We start from the raw sequence: 21,512 nt of genomic DNA on the forward strand, positions 1-21,512 counted from the left end.
CGGCGGCGGCGAGGACGGCGGCGACGGCGGCGGCCGAGGGGGCGGTGGCTACGAGGGGCGTGCGGAGCAGGCGGAAGAGGCGTCCGTACGGGCGGCTAGGTCGCAGAGGATCATCGTTGGGGTGAGTAGCCGGGGCCTCGGAGGGGAGGTGGGGCCTGGCCGCACCTGCTGCGCGGGCCCGGGGCGCGGGAACGCGCGCCCCCACTGTACCCGCGCGCACCACTCCACGCCCCTGTGCCGCTTTTTCCGGGGGCGGGGAAGGAGCCGGGACGGGGGCTGGCGAGGGTCAGTTTCTGGGCGCGGGCGGTCCGGGAGCGGCCGCGAGGGACGGGTGAAGACAGTGTAGTCCCGGAAGGTGTAGTGGGAAGTAGGTGTCTGGGTGGCTTTGCCAGGCTCCCAAACAGAGGAGTCGGAATCTGGAGAAGCCCAGGTTCCCAGAGCAGTCTCGAAGCCTGCCTGAGACAGGGTTGACCCAGCGACCGAGAGGAGGCGGAACTGGGACGCGGGGTTGGGGTTCGGAAAGTTTGGCATGCTGGGGCCTTCCTCGCCCCTGCCCTGGCTGGGCTCCGAGGAGAAGCCGGTTGTTATGGAGAGAGTTGTGAATCAGTGCCGGCAAGCGGCGTCAGACACACCCACGACCCGGGGAAGGCGATCTGTCAGGACTGATAGGGGGCGGCCAACCTGTTGCCTCGAGTTTCCAACTTCGCCTGTATGTGCACGTGCCTAAGGCACGCATACAACTTTGCCCTAGACATTCTGTCACATTGTTGCTAAGGATTTTGAGGCCGGGGGCGGATATCCATCCTAAGTTCTCACTTCCTCGCAGACTCAAATCAGCTGTTTCATTTCTCAGACCCCTGTTGTTTTTTTGTCATCGTGAAGGCCAAGGAAGCAGGGAGGCACAGTTTTTTTGTCTTCCTTAAAAGTAGTACAGACTTGCTAGTTACTAGGTAGAAACACACAGATTCTGTTTAACGTACGGGCTAGAAAATGGTGGTGGTAGAGCAAGCCTGAGGGTAAGGTGCAGCAAATCAACGGGGACCAGTACACTCTGTGCAATGGATCCCCTTGTGAGTCAGTGTGTGGCGGCTGTAGTTACTATCCTTGGGAAAAAGAGCATTGGAGGTACAGAAGAAGTTATTATTTCCCGACTTTTGATTAAGGCAATGCCTAGAACTGGTACAGAGACTATCCTGAAATTTAATCGTGATCTGTGCAAGAAAATTAAAGAAATTAACTTGTGAGTTTTGGTTCAGCTCTAAAATTTTGTGGTTCAGTTTCCTAACAGAGGATCTGTAAAGTGTGCTGCCTGAGGTGCTTACATGTTGGAACCAATAATCCTGCTCTGTAGCACATAGAGTACTGGAAATTTAGTGTCTCTTGTTCTCTGGACAGTACCCGTTTTTAGGACAGGTATTATGTCATTTTTATTCATGGCTATCTCTTAAGCATCTACAGAAGTTTGCTGCAGAGTAGGCACACAATAGGTATTTTTTAATATATTGCATTGTGAGTGTTTATTAATGTACAGCAAACATTTAATTTAGTTCAAGTAGCTAATACATGTGCCCCCCTAACCTATACCATGTAACATGTGGGAGGAGGGTTGTAGATACAAATGATGTAGAAGACCTGTTTTTTGTTTTGTTTTGTTTTTAAGAGCATATGTATGTCAAATCATGAAACCAAATGAGGCAGTATGTATCCAAGTGCTGTGGGAGGAGCTGTACTTAAGTGCAGGAGAAATTTAGAAAAGTTAAGGCTTGTGGTGGGCTGAGTTAGCGAACTCTTTGGAAGAGGTAAGATTTGATCCGGTCTTTGAAAGAGCTATAAAATTTGAATGAGAGAAAAGAAATCACGTGTTGTGTTGAGAAGATCGTGTGAGTGTTTTTGATGGGGTATATATAGAGGAGACAGACCTTCAGGGCCTGTCCAGTGAATGGAGTAGGAAACCTCTGATAGGGAGATACTGGAGAGAGAAGGTTTAGTAGGTTGGGAAGGGAAAGTGTTAAGACGAAGGCAGGCTTATCAGGATCCCACTGATAACCAGGATAAGGCCAGCTTTTTGGATGGCATGAGAGTTGTGTTAAAATAGTCTTAGACAAGAATACGTGTTATCCTTACTTAAACTTAGGGAATATTATGGTTGAACCAGGATCAGGTTGTTGTATACTTCTTTTTTTTTTTTTTTAAGATTTTATTTATTTATTTGACAGACAGAGAGCACAAGTAGGCAGAGAGGCAGGCAGAGAGAGAGGAGGAAGCAGGCTCCCCGCTGAGCAGAGAGCCCGATGCGGGGCTTGATCCCAGGACACTGGGATCATGACCTGAGCCGAAGGCAGAGGCTTTAACCCACTGAGCCACCTAGGCGCCCCTATACTTCTGATTTCAGTTAGTAATTTGAATAAATGCCTCGCTAATGTGAATGTATCTTATGTATTTAGCCAGCAGTGCATGTCCCCATTTCTAAAATTTGCCTGATGTGCTTGGGCCTCTCCATTGGAAATCTGAAATGATGTACCCAAAACAATTATCCAGCCACTCTCGGTGACACAGATTTGCTTGGGATTATCTCTTAACAGTGGTCTGTGAGGATTGTAGTTACTGCTGATCCTGTAATATATACAAAGAATGTTTGCTGGGAAAGGAGTCTGTTTGAAGAAGGATGCTAAAAAATATTGACAGAAAGATTTGAGAAAATTAAAAATGTTGCCGTTGAGTATTGAACCTTTAGTCTTTATAATACCTTTTGTTGTTATGTGGAAATTCTTTTGAGTGGTGCATAAACCTGAAGTTGAATTGCTAACCTACCCTGTGTAAAGTTGCAACACCAAATGTTGCATTATTTAACAACTCAGCAAATATTTATTGGGTGCTGGCTATGGATAGTACTGTGGTGGGTGCAGGGAACACAAACAACAAGACACAGTCTACCCTCCGAGATACTAAGTGTTCGTCAGACTAGATTAACCCCTAAATGTGGTGTGTTATAAGAGTTAATCAATTTGGAATAAGTAAAATGCTGAGGCCATTGATGACTTTTGCTGGGGAAAAATTGATAGAATCAGGGAAAGCTTTAAAGAGAAGAGGATAGAACTTATTAGCCCTGCAAGTTAAGTAGAATTTTGCACACGTAAAAGGGAAAACAGGCATTCCAAGCAGAGGGGAGAGCATAAGCAAGGTTGCCAAAGATTAAAAATAATAGGATTTTCAGAAAACCTTGAGTTGTTTCTTGATGAGACAAGAAAGGTATATTTGGAGCCAGATTATGAAGGGGGTTTCCATTCCATTCTAAAAAGCCTAGACTTTCTTCCCTCCAGTGTCACCCCCATGTTGGTGATGGAGGGCCTTAGAAAGTGGACTAATCAGATCACAAAGTTAACTCACAGTTCCTGTGCAGAATTGGGTTAGTGTGGAGAGCCAAGGAGACTAGTTAGAATGTAGATAAAAGATGCTGGGAGCAGGGGAACCTGGGTGGCTCAGTGGGTTGAACCTCTGCCTTCAGCAGGTCATGATCTCAGGGTCCTGGAATCGAGCCCCGCATCTGGCTCTCTGCTCAGCAGGGAGCTTGCTTTCTTGCTTTCTCCTCTCCTCTTCCTGCCTCTTTGTCTACTTGTGATCTCTATCAAATAAATAAATAAAATCTTTAAAAAAAAAAAAGATGCTGGGAGCATGAAAAGGGAGAGTGGGAATGGGTGGACTGTAGAGGTATTTTAGATGTTAAAATCTTTTTTTTTTTTAAGATTTTATTTATTTATTTGACAGATCACAAGTGGGCAGAAAGGCAGGCAGAGAGGGAGAGAGGAGGAAGCAGGCTCGCCACTGAGCAGAGAGCCCGATATGGGGCTCGATTCCAGGACTCTGAGATCAAGACCTGAGCTGAAGGCAGAAGCTTTAATGAACTGAGCCACCCAAGCGCACCTACATGTTAAAATCTTTTTTTTTTTTTAAAGATTTATTTATTTATTTATTTGACAGACAGAGATCGCAAGTAGGCGGAGAGGCAGGCAGAGAGAAAGATTGGAGGTAGAAGGCTCCCCGCTGAGCCCCATGCGGGTCTCGATCCCAGGACCCTGAGATCATGACCTGAGCCGAAGACAGAGGCTTTAACCCACTGAGCCACCCAGGCGCACCACATGTTAAAATCTTTAAATGTTATGACCAGCTAGAGGTGAGGGAGTGAGATGTCAAAGGTGTGTATGGCTTGAATAGCTGGTGATTTATGAGGACATTAGATTAGATAACACAGGAGGAAGAACAGATATGCAATGGAGAGAGGAAATGATGGCATGTTAATTAGCAGGTCCCTGTGTGGAGTTTAGAGAGCCAATAGTGATTGGGATTTCTACTCCAGAGTTGATGAGACAGTTTAGGAATAATTGTGACAATCTCCAAGGCTAAGGAAATAGTACTTTTCTAGGAGTGAGTATAGTAGTTAACTCTGTGGACTTTGGAGTTGAGTATAGTAGTTAACTCTGTGGACTTTGGAGTTCAGAAAACCTGAGGTCAGATCTGTTTCACTTACTGGTTGGATTGGGCAACTAGGGGCAAGTTATTTAACATTTCTAAGCCTTAATTTCTTCCAAAAAGTGGGATCGATAATACCTTAAAGAATCATTGTGGAGGGGCGCCTGGGTGGCTCAGTGGGTTAAGCTGCTGCCTTCGGCTCAGGTCATGATCTCGGGGTCCTGGGATCGAGTCCCGCGTCGGGCTCTCTGCTCAGCGGGGGGCCTGCTTCCCTCTCTCTCTCTCTCTCTCTGCCTGCCTCTCCATCTACTTGTGATTTCTGTCAAATAAATAAATAAAATCTTTAAAAAAAAAAGAATCATTGTGGAGATTAAATAAGATAGTATATGCACAATGATTGGCACAGTACCTATCTTATAAATGCTTAATAAATGATATGTGTTGCTATTAGTAGTGGTAGTTATAGTTAGCATTGTAGAGGTAGTAGAAGAAGATACAACTACCCCAATATTAGAGAATGAGAACTGAAATTACAAGGAGTGGAACTTCTGGACATCAACACTTAGATCAAACTTTGACTGGTCCTCAGACTTCAGGAGAAATACAGGAGGCCTTGATAAAATGCAGATTACTGGACCCCACGCCCATAGTTCCTGATTGAGTAGATCTTAGTGGGGTGGAGAATTTGTATTTTTAACACATTCTCAGGTGATCCTGATGCTGGTATTCCCATGACCGCACTTTGAGAACTACTGACTTGAAGACTGGGTGAAAGGAGAGAAACCAGCACTGAGACTAACAAAGAAATTGAGGTGAATGGAGAACTAGGAGAGAGTTCAGAGAAGGTTAGGGAGGTAGCAGTCTGAAGACTCTGTAGATCCACCAGTGTTCTTTCCAGGTCCATAGGCCTCATCACATTCCTATTTCTGTCTTCCCCAGAATTTGGCATAATGCTGGGCACATAGCATTGCTTGAATGAACCTTGGAAGCCCTTTAATACTGTCCATATTTATGAGTGCACATACTTCACACACAGATTTCATTCATCCTCTTATATCTATGCTGAGTCATAGAGAAGATACCGTTTCTAATTTTACACACACACACACACACACACACACACACATGAAATAACTACAGAAAATTTCTTTCAAATAACTGATGCATTAGCTATGTGCTGTGATTTCGTGTTAGATGTCCTAACCCCACCCCTGTCATTTTTAATGTCACAATCTAGTTTGCAGAATACTTGTCAGTAACAAGTGTCAGGATTACACTCTGTGTCTTGTATGAGGCACTTTGCAGGTTTATATGATAAGCAAATAATATACTCCCTGTACCTTGGAAGTTTATGATAGGCTGGTCAAAAGAAAGAAGCAGGAGGAGATATGATCACAGAAATGTGGATCAAGAGGAAACTGAATATGAAGACTCATATCTTGTTTGCTGATATACTTTGGGTCTTACGTGTCTCACATTTTGGCATATGGAGCAAGTGTTAATTCTCGTCCCTGACAGTAATTCGTAAGAGAGTTCCATGGTATAAGGAAATTAAACACTAGTTGTGTAAATAGTACAAGCACATAGTAAAGAGATTTCAGGAGGTAAGTTGTAGTTTAATGATGAACTAGTTAGCTATTCACCATGCTTTCTGGGCTCTTGGTCTCTCTCATTTATAATAGTCAACATTTGTTAAGTAATTACCATGTGCCAGAAACTGTGTCAAGTGCTGGCCATAGAGAACTAATTGCTCTGAGCATCTATCTAACCCTGGCTTTAGTTGTGTAAATGAGTGTGAATCAGTGTGCATACATGTTGTCAGGGGAAGATATGATACCTGCATTTTATAATGTTAAGAATATATTGATATGAGCAGACCTCAAGGACTTGAAGTTAAATTCATTCAGCCTTATGTATGCAAGGAGCCATGAAAAAAAAATAAAAATAAATAAAAATTTTTGAAGATTTATTTATTTGAGCAAAAGAGAGCATGAGCAGGAGGGCCAGAAGGAGAGAGAGAGCGAAAAAGAAAGAGAGAGAAAGAAAGGGAGAAACTCAAGCAGACTACCGAGCATGGAGCCTGGCAATGGCGTCCTATCCCAGGACCCTGAGATCATGACCTGAGCCAAAACCAAGAGTGGGATGTTAACCAACTGTGCTGCCCAGGCACCCCAATAAACAAGAAGTTTTAAGCAATCAAAGAATATATACTTGGTAGAGGAGAAAAAATGTATTTACAGTACTACATAGAATATGATAAATGCTGTATAAAGATTGGTCACAGAGTAGGTTCTCCAGTGCTTGTTGAGTGCTTGAATGTTAAGTTTTGATATCAGTTCATGCATGAATATTCCAGAAATTATAATGTCACAAATCCATATTAATTTCTTGGACTGCCTTTTACATCTTTATAGGATACCAAAAAATATCGACCAGTCTATGTCCTTGTTTTCTTAGTTTGGGAAGTGTACTTATAATACACGTAAGCAGAAACGTTATTAACAACTAGCTATTGTTTGTCAAGTCACCGTATTATGCTAGGTTCTTTCTATATGTCATTTAATCCTTATAATAATAGGTTTGTAAGTTGAGTGTTATCTCCATTTTACTAATAAAGCAACTGAGACACAAAATGGGGAGAAAAGTTTGCCCGCCATTTGTGGCTAGTGTCATGGGACAAGGCTTCAGCCCCAGGCCTGGACTCCAGAGCCAATGCTCTTCATGTCACCTACTGGTGTCAGCATGGGGCCCTAGCATGCAAATGTCCATATGGAGAAATCCCATCTTGTTTTTGCTGATTTGGGGAACTTTATTGGAGGAAGTTAGAATTTTAATAATTGCCTCAATAATTGAAGACAATTTAATAATATTTTTGGGTTAGAGGGGAAAAGGAGGTAGACATTTAAAAGACCTAATGATGTCTTTTGTGAAGACATGGTTTTATTTGACCATTTATTTATTTTTTAGTTGACTGACAAGAGATTTTACATAAACATCAGATTTTCTACTTTTCTATATATAGGTGCAAAAGTCTTCAATAGGAGGAACTGTACTTTTCCAAGCTAATGACATTTAAAGTAAATTCAGAACTCCTTTTTTGTCACTTAATGAAAAATATCTTGCTCGTCATCCTAAACAGTGTATACTTCTCTCCCTTCTCTCTACACCACTTATTCCTTCTACCCACCCACGTGTTCGTTTTTTAATCTATTTACAAGTTAAATAGTTATCTGTATATTTTATTTGACCCTTTTGGGTCCTAGCTTTTAATAGTCCTGAAATTACAACTGTAAGCATCTTTGTAAAGCAGACTGAATTCTGGCTAATTTCCCCAATTAATACACAAATGGATAAATATTAAACCCAGTATTATCTATTGCCATGTAACAAATTACCCCCCCCCCCCCCAAATTAGCAGCCTAAAACAGCAAACTTTTTTTTTTAGAAGAAAGGGAGACAGAGAGAGAGGTGGAGAGGGAAGGGACAGAGGGAGCAAGAGAATCTTAAGCAGGTCTGTACCCAGCTCAAAGCCTGATGGGGAGCTCTATTTCACAACCCTGAGATCATGACCTGAACTGAAATCAAGAGTTGGAGGCCCAACTGACTGAGCCACCCAGGAGCCCCCCAAAATTTCTTATCTAATGATTTCTGTGGGTTGGGAATTCATCTGCAGCTTATTTGGATGGTTTTGGCTCAGAGTCTCTGATGAATTGCCCTCCCCTGTTGACCAGGACCGCTGTAGTTGTCCATAGGCTTGTTGGGCCTGGGGGGTCTGGCTGCCTCACATGGCTGTTGGCGTAAGCCTTAGATCTTAGATCTTTTATTGGACTGTTTGAGTATCCTCACAACATGTCAGCTGGCTTCACCCAGAGCAATTGATGCAAGAGGAAGGAAGATACCACATGCCTTATATGGCCTGTTTTGAAAACCCACACTGCCCCTTCTGCTCTGTTCCATTTTTTACAAATAAGTCATTAAAACCAGCACACACTCAAAGGAAGGCAATTAGGCTTCACTTTTTTTTGGGGGGGTGGGTGGGTAAAGAATTTGTAGGTTTATTTTAAAACACCATAGATCCTTTGTCTTATGAAGCTATTTCCTCAGCTGAAATTGTCTGTTTTTTTAAAAAGATTTTACTTATTTATTTATTTGACAGCAAGAGAGTGTGCAAGAGTGGAGTGAGGGGCAGAAGGAGAGGGAGAAGCAGACTCCCTGCTGAGCAGGCACCCCCCCCCCCAATGTGGGGCTCCAACCCAGTACTCTGATACCATGACCTGAGACAAAGGCAGATGCTTTACTGATTGAGCTACCCAGGTGCCCCTGATTGTCTCTATTGTCACCGTGTGGTAATGTAGTAATTTTTCTGACTTGTGTATTAACAGTATGTTCTGGAAATGTTCTGAAGTCAAGGTAGTGTTTTTTAAAATCTAAAGCCGGTCTTCACAGATTATAGATTTGTTGTGATTTCTTGAAGTTTTGTATGTATTTCATTAGCTTCAGTTCCAATACTTCTGGAAAGCTTTCATTTTTATTCTATTTTATTACATTTATTTTTCTATCATTTCATTTACACTATTTAATGATTTTCATGATTAATCTTCAGAATCAAACATTTTAAGGCAAATTGATTTACCTTCCAAACTTTTAAAATATTTTATTTATTTATTTATTTATTTATTTATTTGAAACACGGAGAGAGACAGAGAGATCACAAGTGGGCAGAGAGGCAGGCAGAGAGAGAGGGAGAAGCAGGCCCCCAGCCGAGCAGAGAGCCTGATGTGGGGCTCGATTCCAGGACCCTGAGATCATGACCTGAGCTGAAGGCAGAGCTTAACCCACTGAGCCACCCATACCTTCCAAACTTTTAGAAGAAAAATGCTTGCTTAAACTGTGATGGAAGGCAGACATTTCAGCTTCCACAAGGCACAGTGACTTTGGGTTTCATGGCTTGGATGAGGCTTTTAACTTTGTTCAAGTCCTTTGGGTATTTGAGAAATTCTTCTTGAGTAGGGTTCTTAAGTAGCTCCATTAGATTCCAAATCTCATTCTTTCGAAAGTGTATATAGAATATAGTTGGTTTAGGCAGAGAGTCTTTTTGAAACATCACAGTTAGGTCATATTTTGGAACTTTATTTCTTTAAAGATTTTTATTTATTTTAGAGAGAGATTGAGAGAGAGAGCATGAGCAGGGATGGGGCAGAGAGAGAGGGAGAGAGAGAGAGAATGTCAAGCAGACTCTGCACCGAGCATGGAGCCTGACTTGTGGCTCAGTCTCACAACCCTGAGATCACAACCTGAGCCAAAACCAAGGGTCAGAGGCTTACCCCTGAGCCACCCAGGCACCCCTGTTTCTTTAGATGTTAACAAGATCTAGATTTTACTGTCCCTACCCTAATAGGTATCAACTACCTTACTTTTTTCTTTTTATTTTGACCCAATTTTATACAGAAAAGAATTCTCTTATAACCTTTACTACATTCCCCCAAATGTTAATGTTTTACCATATCTGTTTTATCCCTTCTCTCTCTCTCTCTCATACACACACACACACTGTTCAAGAGTAAGCTGCAGAGCCTTATTTCCAATAGCTAAACTATGGAGGCAGCCCAGGTGCCCATCAATAGGTGAATGGATAAAGATGTGGTATATATTCAATGGAATATTCTTCAGCCATAAAAAGAATGAAATCTTGCCATTTGTGTCAACATGGAGGGATCTAGAAGATACAGTGCTAGATGAAAAAAATCAATCAGAGGAAGACAAATACCATGTGATTTCACTCACATATGGAATTTACGAAACAAAAGAAGTAACAAAAAGAACAAAAGAAATGAAAAAAAAAAAAGAGAGACAAAATACCAGACTCTTCATTACGGAGAACAAACTGATAGTTACGGGGTTGGGGGGAGGGCTGGGGAGAGACGGGTGAAACAGGTAAAGGGGATTAAGATAAACTTACCTTGATGAGCACTGAATAATAAATATATGGAACTGTTGAATCATTAAACTGTACACCTGGAACTGATACAACTGTATGTTAAGTACAGTGGAATGAAAATTAAAAATCCCAGTGCTAGGTGTGCTCGCATCTGTCGGAATGTCATTGCTTCTAAACTCTCTCAGGGCTGTGTGTGTGGGTGTGTGCACCCACACACCTCTTTATCTAGTTTTGTGTATCTTCTACCTGTATTAAATCCATCCAAGTACTAACCAGGCCCGACCCTGCTTAGCTTCCGAGATCAGACGAGATCGGGCGCGTTCAGGGTGGTATGGCCGTAGACCACCTGTATTAAATCCAGAAGTTCACACTGACCCTTCCAGTTCCCGTCCTATACCACAGGATTTCTTGCAGGCTTTCTTCTAACTGTTCCTCTTTTCATGTTTGTTACTCCCTTCTCCTACAGTGAAAACCTGCCCCCCCGTTTTTGACCCTATATTTACTTATCTGTACATTCATGTACCTAGAAAGTAGGTTCAGAATTGCTAACCTAGTGTTTTTTTTTTAACCTTTAGCCTGAAGGCATATTGTACAACCACTTTCAAAAGTTACATAATTAAGTAGCTCCTTTAGTGTGAATATGTTACTCATTTGAAATAGAGTTTGGTTCATTTGATTCTCTGTATTTTAGGTCACCCTCTTGCCTCCCCATCTTTGTTGACTTCATTTACTGTCCTTTTTCAGCATGTGAAACATGAACTTGGGTGCAAAAGTCAAGAAGGCACTCTCAGAAAAGTGGCATCCCCATTTCTTCTGTCCTTTCCACCCTCTTTCTAACCACCGTCTACAATCTGTTCATTTTCTCTGTCTATTTTTACTGCGCTTCCTTTTGCACAAATGACCAGATACATGTGTATTTTCTTATTCCCCCATTTTTTTTTCTTACACAAAAGGTGCTGTAGACATTCTTTTGCATTTTACTTTTTACACTTAACATTGTATCCTGGAAACCACTCCATGTAAGTTCCTAGAACCTTTCTTGTTCTTTTTTACAATTGCATAAGATTCCTTTGTGAGAGGGTCACCTGCTTACTTCTATGGGGTTTCTCATATTTACCAAGTACTTTTAGAGTGCTTTCCTTTTGTTGCCTCATTCCATTCAAGCTTCCCTCTACCTTTCCATTTAAGTTAGGTGCCTTTCTTAGGCTTCCTTAGTCATGCTTCCTAGCCATAGATTAATTTCTTACCAGATTGAACTTGCTTTTCTTCCCCCTCAATTCCTTGTCCTGATGAATGCTACATTATTCATCTAAGCTGAAAACCTGAGTGTTTTGAACTCCTTCTCTCTTGTACCCTCATATTCTGTCTTGTTCATAATCCCTCACACCCATTTTCTCCTTCCATTCTTACTGCTTTTACCTTCATGGAAGTCCTTCATTTCTTGCCTATATTATTGCATTAGAATCCTTAGCTATAGAGCAGTGGTTCAAGGACAGCATTAAAGTCACCTGGTAGTTTGTTCAAAATGGAAATTTGAGGACCTCACTTTAGACCTTCTGAACCAGAAACTCTGGGGATGGGACTTGGCAGTCTGTGTTTTACCATTACCTTTAGGTGGTTCTGATAGAACTAAACTTTGGGGACCATGGACAGAGTGTTAGCAAAATTGCAGGAGATTTAAAAAAAAAAAGATTATTGGGGTACCTGAGTGGCTCAGTGTGTTGAAGCCTCTGCCTTCAGCTCGGGTCATGATCCCGGGTCCTGGGATCGAGCCCCGCACTGGGCTCTCTGCTCAGCGGGGAGCCTGCTTCCTCCTCTCTCTGCCTGCCTCTCTGCCTACTTGTGATCTCTGTCAAATAAATTAAAAAAAAAAAAAGATTATTTATTTATTTGAGAGAGAGTGAGTGAGCAAAGAGAGAGAGCATTAGATGGGGGAGGAGCAGAGAGAGAGGGAGAAGCAGACTCTCCACTGAGCAGGGAACCTGATGTGGGGCTTGATCCCAGGATTCGGGATCATGACCTGAGTCCAAGGCAGATGTTTAGCCAACTGAGCTACCCAGGTGCCCCATATAAGGAGCTTTTAAAGACATTAGTAGATACCAAAAATGGAGAAAGAAGTGAACAAGCTGTGAAAAATGGAAACACTTGAACTGAGCTGACCAAGGCACAAGGAACCTCCAAAAAAAAGAAAAAGAAAACTTGTTTGTCTCCCCCCTCGCTTTCCTTTTTGTCCCATAGGACACATAGCCCGAGATTCTAGAACTCACACTGGTGCTTTCCTTGCCTGGGTTCCAGCTTGCATAGAAAATGTCTGTATCTTTTAAAACTTTTGTTTCTGGTGTCCAACTATACACATACAGAAAAGTACATGGAACACATATGCTGAACTTAATAAATTATTTTAAAGTAACAACCGGTATATTTCCACTTGGTTAAGAAATAAAACTCTGCGGGTCCCTAGGCCCCTTCCCAATCTCAGCCCCTCTCCTAAAAGTAAACACTGTCCTGACTTTTATCTTACTTCCTTACTCTTTTTTTTCAATGTTTTATACTTATCCTATTTTGGAACCTTATATAAAATCATATGTATGTATTCTTTATGTTGGGATTGTTTAATACTACATTTTGAGATTTATTCATCTTATTGCATACAGCTGATTTTTCATTTTCACTGCTGCATAGTATTCTATTTCAGGACTCTACAATTTATCCTTTCCATTTTTGATGGACATTTTGGTTGTTTCTAGGGCCTTTCCTGTTTTAGCTAGGATATTCTTATACATGCTCATGAACATATCTTACCTTCGCATATAATAGAGTAGTATTACTGAGTTATATGGTATGCAGATCTTCAATATCAATAGATAAAAGCATACTTTTCTAAAGTGGTTAAACCATTTAAATATTTCTATTTATTTTTGAGCTTTGTATTTTCAGTATGAGGCTCACTTATATCAAGTCAGCTAATACTCACTCTGTAGTTTTCAGTACCTTCCTGAAGTCCTAGAGATGGAGAAGGTAGCTTAATGAGGAAATCCCCTTTGTAACAAATCAACTCATTATCTCTTAAAAAAAAAAAAACAATTTTAAGGAGATAATATATGGGCATGGTACAAAATTAAAAATGCAAAGGGGTATACAACAGAAAGTAGGTCATCCCTTCATCCTTACGCAATAGACATCCAGTTCTTCCTTCTGGAAGCAGCCACTACTACCACTGATATACTGGTTTGGTCAACAAATTTTTATCAAGTGCCACGTAAATACCAGAAATTGTTCTAGCTTTGGAGATAGAGGGATGAACAAAGCAGGCAAAGATATGCTCTTATTCCATTGGGGGTGAATAAAAGTAGTAAAGATTCCTATATACCTTTTCAGAAATAATCTGTTTGTAAATGGCACATTCTTATGTTTATTCTTAAACATAAATGTCACATACTACATTACTGCATCTTGCTTTTTCCTCATTGTATCTTGGAGGCTATTCCATGTCAGTATATGAAAAGCTTGCCTCAATCTCTTTAGCAGCCCTTACAATGTTCCATTCATTGTATGGTTGTTGTCAGGAAAAAAAAGAATTGTGGAAGACTGAAATGGGCATTAAAAAATAAATCACTGACTGTCCTATCTAGTGCAGTCTTCTGGGCTATCTGTGCCTTTCATTGTCTTTGAGCTATTTTTTAACTATAAATAGTGGAAAACTGACAGTAATGCAGATGATTCTTGTTCATAGAAACACAAGTGGATTTTGTCCAGTGGAAGGCAATTGAATGTTGCCCTGGGGATATTGACTGGCTATGCATCTATTTGTAAAGCAGTGTTAGCATTCCAGATAGCATGCGTACCTGTGTGTGTGCGTCTGTGTGTGCGTTCTTTGACTTCTATTTTGAACTCTTTATAATATCTTACTGAATGCTTCATTAATTAGTGATTTAAATAAAATCTTTGATATGTTTTCTATCTATATCATGATTTATACGTGTTGTGATTTTACCTTTTAAATTATCTTTTAACAGATATATCATAACTCCCTTTTTGATGGACGTTTCATTTCTTTATAAAGTAGTTCATACCAGTTTTAGATGGTTGTAATGAGTAGGAAAATCTGTGCTATCATGAAGCAATATTTCATGATGCTTTGACAAGGAGATTAATGGGTTTGAGCGGTCTGGTAATTCTTCCCTCAAGCATTATGATCTAGTCCCTGCCCTCAAGAAGTTTGTAGTGTAGTGGAGGAGGAGTAAGAATGATATCAGATGAAGCGTAGCATGGATATTGGGTAGTCTACCAAGAGATAGCTAAGATGAGGTTCCCCTAAGGGTGGGGAAGAACTGCATGGTCTTGCTTTCCTCCCAGCATGCTTATTCTCACAGGCCCCTCGTCTGTGTTTGCTGAGATGGAACTGGCCATCTCCCTCTTTGCAGTGCCAGCTGCCAGGGTATTTGTTTTTATGCTGGCTATGGAACTAGTCAAGTCTTGGGGACTCAAGTGGAGGCCCAGGGCTCTAGTTACCAGCATAGTGGTTTGTTTGTTCCCATAGATGATGGCATTAGCAAGAGAATATAGGGGAGTTGTCGCATGGTTGGGTGGGAGTGGGTTAGTGGTTATATTCTAAAGTCAGGACAAAATGTAAAAATCAGGTAGTGTGAAAATTTTCTTTGGAAGACCCTTTAATGCCTCCAAAATACCATATCATGGTTCTTTTAATACAGGAATGTCCTAAAATAAGCTAATTTGAATTATGAGAATTTAATTTTACTAGAAGTTTTGTTTGACACCCCTAATTTGGCTTATCAGCACCTCACTATTACTCACCATTTCCTGGCGTGCCTCTAAAGCACCACTATGAAACTGTCTTTGCAGTTCTGTACCTGGTGCTTGATAAAAGTTCTCTCAGATCCTTAAATTTCTTACTCTGTTAGTAGTAATCTTAGGTGCAGTTGCATTGTTTTCATTGATTTCCTTGCTCTCCCTACTGTTGTCACCCCTCCATTACAGGTTTAATTACCCAGACATTTACATATGTAACTACTGAAGAATTGTGTACCATTAATTTCAGTAAACTCTATTAAATTCTTCAGAGGTGAAGAAATCACCCTCTCAAAGTTTTTTAAGGAAGGATTAATTTTCCTAAGGCAGGATAACTGTTCTCCCACCTCTCTTCCTCTTTGTTGTCAGTTTCTCTTGGGCCTTCCATTAATTTTTTGCTGCTTCCACTTACTTGTCAGTGATTGAGAAGCTTCTAAAATCCCTCAGACCTTGTTTCAGGCCTCGGTATAGCAAGGAACATTGAGTGGAGTCGTTGAGTGATGGGTAGCTCCCTCTATTTTTTTTTTTTTAAGAGTTTATTTATTTATTTGACAGTCAGAGATCACAAGTAGGCAGAGAGACAGGCAGAGAGAGAGAGGGAAGCAGGCTCCCCACTGAGGGGCTTGATCCCGGGACCCTGAGATCATGACCTGAGCCAAAGGCAGAGGCTTAACCCACTGAGCCATCCAGGCGCCCCAGCTCCCTCTATTTTGAGGACTCCTTCTATATAAATAATTGAATTCACATAAGTTAAATTTGAGTATGATGTGATGCCTTCATGGTAAGAATTGACCTAATTCAGGTAGAAGTGGAGAGGAGATTCCCAGGCAGCTTCCCTCTCATCCATGCAGACATTTGTTGACCTCCCGCTAGGTTATATTAAGTACTCTGGATACAAAAGAGAGTAATTTATGTTTCCTGACCACAAAGAACTTGTAATCTAGTGGGGGTGGTAAATTTAAAGGTAGATGTTTGTGATATAAAGTGGTAGGTGCTGTGAGAACAAGATATCCAGACTATTAGCTTAGAATTTATATGCTATGAATACTTAGTCTATCCGTACTTTTGAGGAAACATCTTAATTAAGACATCTTAATAAGCATTGATATTCAGAGAAGGCTTCCTGGTGATGGTGACACTTAATTGAGCCTAAAGAATAAGGCCCTACTTATGCAGGGGGTCAAGGAAATATATTTTTGTCAGAGAGATGGCAGAGTGTGTCAGGGTAAGTGGTGTTGCTAAAACATAAAGTGAAAGGCAGAATGGAGGCTAGAGTGGTAAGCAAGGGTCATTTCGGAGAAGGGCCATGGATGCCCTGTCTGCGAGTTTGTATACCATTCCAATGACCATAATCTGATTATTATAATTGTATTAATAATATAATCACTAATAACTACCACTTCTTAAGCACTTACTATATGCCAGGAACTATAGTAAGTGTTTTATAATTATTACATTTAGCTGTGAAGTGTGTAAACCTGGCGATTCACAGACCTGTACCCCTGGGGCTAATAATACATTCTATGTTAATATAAAGAAAAAAATTTTTTAAAAAAAGAAAAAAAAACAAGTGATACTAAAATATATACAAAAATAATATGGCATTCAAACAAAAAAAAGATTCTTGACATTTGTTTGAACTCTATCAGATCTTATTAAGTAATCATATTAAAAAAATAATTATCATGTTTAATCCTCTGGGACATTCATAAGTGAAAATATGGAGGGGCAGAGAAGTTGAGTAACAAGTTCAAGTTCATGTCTTGACCTTGCAAAGAGTTCAGAGAGGGAATTCCAAAGTATAGAGGTTTGACTGCAGAGCCTTTTAATTGGAGAATTTAAAAAGTGTTAAACCAGGGACTAGCTTGATTATATCTTAATTTTAGATTGGTTATTGTGCAAACCCAGTAGAGGTGAAATTGAGGGGGACAAAGTGGAAGGTGGAGAGATAGTTTGGAAGCTGTCAGAGTAGTGCAGGTAAGAGATGATTGAAACCTGAACTGGGGTAGAAGTTAGACAGACATAGGAGGATGAATTAGAGGAGTAATATTTAGGAGGTAAAATTAGAAGATCTTGGGGCTCCTGGGTGGCTCAGTTTGTTAAGCGTCTGACTCTTGGTTTCGGCTCACATCATGATCTCACGGATGTGGGATCAAACCCCACATTGGGATCCATGCTCATTGTATAGTCTTCTTGAGATTCTCTCTCCCTCTCTCTCTCTGCCCTTTCCCCTACTCACACACTCTCTCTTTTTCTCTCAAATAAGTAAATCTTAAAAAAAAATCTAATTAATGGATTAGACAAGGTGGGGCCAGGGAAAGGAAGAACTCAAGGGAAAAGTACAGGTTTTTAGCATAGGTTACTTGCGTGGTATGCCCCCTATTAAGATAAAGGACACTGGAGGAAGACATGCATTAAGAGAAGATTAATTTGGTATTGAGTATGCTGATTTGAAGTGCCAGTGGGGACATGTGGTGGAATAACATTGTAGGCATATGAATCTGTACATACGAATCTGAAATTCAGATATGTCTGGCCTAGAGATCAAGATTTGGAAGTTAACAGGTAGTAGTTGAAACCAGAAGGAATGATAAACTCACCAGGAAGCCTTGGGGAATATAACTCTTAAGGACTTGGTAGTGAAAGAAGAGACACAGAGGTAAAAGGAGAACCAGGAGAAGAGAGTGTCACAGAGGCTAACAGAGTAGGGTTACAAAAAGAGTATTTTCAAGAGTGTCATATGCTGCAGAGAGATCCAGAAAGGTAAGAATAGAAAAGCGAATTTTGGATATGCCAACTAGGAAGTCACCGATGTCTGTGGTAAGAGTGGATTCAGTGGGGTGGGGTAATAGTGAGGCTTTAGTGGATTCAGGAGTGAATTGGAGGTTAGAAAGAGGAGGCTACAGGTGTGGATACAACTGAAAAAGTTTGAATAAAACTGAAAAAGAGATCATCAAGTATGTGTGAAGTGCAAGGCTGAACAACTAGCTCTAAAGTCTTCATGCTCCCAACCTTGGGGAAGCTGGTTTGGGCTCATCAGTCCAGCAAGTTGAAAGTTCTTGAAGCCTTTGGTGAGTGTAGACTCAAATCCTCATAGTCGGGGTCAGCTGCTTCCTTTGTAGCCTCCTAGTAGTCCTTCTATTCTCGAATGGACTACAGTTTGCTGCAATTTGTTGTCAATGCAGTATGAATGTCACAAAGTCATCACCAACGTGCTTCATTCTAAATGATAGTTTGGCAAAAAAATAAAATAAAATAAAGTGATGGGAGAGGTTAGTGGAGAAAATCCTGGAAAGGAAAATGTGTTGACCATTATACTATGTCCTTCATGTGTTTTATTTTATTTTATTGCATCCTCATAGCCACCATATTGGGGGTGGGGTTATCCCCATTTTCTCACTGTGAGGAATTGAGATCCTGTAGCCCTGTCTCTCCTTATCTTATACCAGGTTCTGCCACTGATGATTGTGACCTTGGAGAAGTTTCTCAGTTTCCTCATCTATAAAAAGTTGTAGGTTTTGGTCCTGAAGTCCTTTCCAGCTCTAGGGTTCTAGGAATCTGAATATTTATTTTTTTTAATTTTGTAATTTTTATTAACATATAATGTATTATTAGCCCCAGGGGTACAGGTCTGTGAATCACCAGGTTTACATACTTCACAGCACTCACCATAGCACATATCTTGGAATCTGAATATTTATTAATAGTGTTGCTATTTGGACATGAAAAAAAAAAAGACTATTCAGGAATTTCCCCCTTTCAGTGAATTAATAACTTAATAGTAACACTGTCATATTGTTCAGACTAAATAATTTATTTTCCCATCACAAAGTGAGTACCCATTATGTATGTGGCCTTAGAAGACCACTGTAAAATAAATCAAGTAAATAGGCTTGGTGACAGGCTCTCCGTCAATTGTAACTAGCCCTGGGCACATGGGCAAATAGCTACCTGCAAGACTGTGTGATGATTTGAAAGTGTGTTAGAGGTTAAGTGCTAAGTATTTTTATTAATTTAGGAAGTACTTTGGCATGTGGCCTTTAAAAATTACATTATTATATTATCATAAATCTTGATTAAGGCAACAAAACATATTTACTATGGCCAGCTTCACAGCTGGGGTGAAATATTTTATAGCATGTATAATGAGCAACTAGATGATGGTGATTCTCTGTTCACATCTGAAAGATGAGAGTTGGGAAATGAATTAGAGGCTTTAAAGGGCTATTTAATTGTGAAAATTAATTTCAAGGAACAGTATCTTGTTCTCAGTGAGTGCTTAATAATTGAGGAGGAGGAGGGAAAAAAGGGAACTGTGAGGCTTTCGAACCTTCTTAAGTCCATTTTGGAAAAAGGTTAGAATAAAAATATAATGCTAATGTGACTTTCAAAGACATGTTCTACAACAGTAATACAGAAGAAGCAAAATTAACAAATACTAGGCATTTTGAGAGTAAATATTCTCTGTTTGAAGCCAGTGTGTTTCAGATACCCTGATCCTGGCAAGCAGAGGTTTTCAGTGGATATAGAATCTCCCCTCGGAAGTCATCTTGAAAATTTATAGGGACTTTTTTTTTTTTTATGATTTTGTTTATTTTGACATAGAGCACAAGCAGGAGGAGTGGTAGACGGAGAGGGAAAGCCAGCTCCCCTCCTCCAGCAGGGAGTCCAATGGGGCTCAATCCCAGGACCCCAGGATCATGACCTGAGCCGGTGACAGACACTTAACCAACTGAGCCACTCAGGCATCTTAGGACGTTTTTGTTTTATAATATGGTTGAGATACATATTATTTTATTTTGATTTTGATTTTTCCCTTCTATTTTCACCAGTGTATTTTTTTTAAGTGCTTAGTAGGTTCTAAATCTCAGTGTGTTTTGGGGGTGTGTGTTAACAAGGTATTTGTTATAAAATATTTGTATTTGTTATAAAAAGTAAGCTTTGGGTCTGGTGGGCTTGATGGCCATTGCATTCGTTTTCTGTTGATGCATAACAGTGTACCACAAAGTTCCAGCTTAAAGCACCAGCCATTTTTTAGCTCACAGTTTTTGTAGGTCAGAAGTCCCGGCATAGTACAGCTGTATTGTTTGCTCACAGTCTCCCCAGGCAGAAGTCACAGTGTCTGCAGAGGCTACGATCTCATCTGAGACTAAGATTCCTCGACCCTGGCTCAGTGGTGGTAGACAGAACTCAATTCTTTGTGCTTACGTAACTGAGGGTCCTTATTTTCTTGCTGGCTGTAACCTGGGGGGTCACTCTCAGCCCCTAAACATTTGACCTGCTCACAGCCTGGCAAATTCTTCAGACCCAGTAGGAGAATCCTTCCAGTCTGCTATAAAAGAGTTGTGTATGTACACACACACACACACACACACACACCCCTATATACAAGGCAGCCTAATAATATGGACAACTATCCCATACTGGTACTGGCCAAACTCAAGGGAAGGGGATTGATTTATACAGGATGTGTATACCAGGGGGTGGAAATCATGGGGGGCTATCTTAGAATTTAACCTACTAATTTAATTAGTATCAACTCTTGGTAACTCTCCTTTCAAAATTTTTAAAATTTTTTTCTAATTTAAAGGTTTTATTTATTTATTTGAGAGCAAGATCACAAGCAGGGGAGAGGGGTACAGAGAGAAGCAGACTTCCTGCTGAGCAGGGAGCCCAACGTGGGACTTGATCCCAGGACCCTGGGACCATGACCCAAGCTAAAGGCAGATGCTTAACTGACTGAGCCACCCTGGCACCCGATACCTCTATCTCTTACCTATGTCAGTGGGGTTCAGTTATTTGAAAGGGAACCCATAAGCTACTTTAAGCATTAGTATAGGTGTTGAGTCTCTATTGTGCAACAGATACTTTTCTAGGCACTGGGATGAACAGGGCAGAGTCTTTGCCGCCATGGAGATTATCTTCTAGTGGTACGTGCAGTGAAGAGAGTAAGATGGAATAGAGGGCTAGAAATGGGGTGAGGGTCGGTGTTCTCTTAGGGAAGGCAGTCAGGGAACCGACATCTGATTGGTGAGTAGCCAGTAGTGTGGACCCAGAGAACAAAACATTCTGGCAGAGGGAAGGTAATTTATAAGGACCCTGAGTTCAGGGGTGAGCTGGTCTGTGTTTAAGGAACAGCAAGGCCAGAGTGGCGGAGTAGAGTGTGCGAGGAGAGGGGGAGGGCAGAAGTTTGGGGAGGTGCCTGGGTGTCAGCACATGCTGACAGGTAAAGGGTAAAGGGTAAAGGTAAAGGTAAGAGGTAAAGGAAAAGGTAAAGGTAAAGGTAAAGGCCTATCAA

At 40.8% G+C, this 21,512-nt stretch overlaps 1 protein-coding gene across 1 annotated transcript in view; it reads left to right on the top strand.

The window, feature by feature from the left end:
* The window catches only part of BTBD9 (BTB domain containing 9), a 414,251-nt gene continuing 392,739 nt past the window's right edge, over positions 1–21,512 (top strand). The window contains exon 1 of the mRNA XM_059400548.1: positions 1–121. The gene's annotated coding sequence lies outside the window, so the exon portion shown is untranslated. The remainder of the gene's footprint in view (positions 122–21,512) is intronic.

The sequence above is a fragment of the Mustela nigripes genome, chromosome 5 (genome assembly GCF_022355385.1).
Source record: "Mustela nigripes isolate SB6536 chromosome 5, MUSNIG.SB6536, whole genome shotgun sequence".
Lineage (NCBI taxonomy): Eukaryota > Metazoa > Chordata > Mammalia > Carnivora > Mustelidae > Mustela > Mustela nigripes.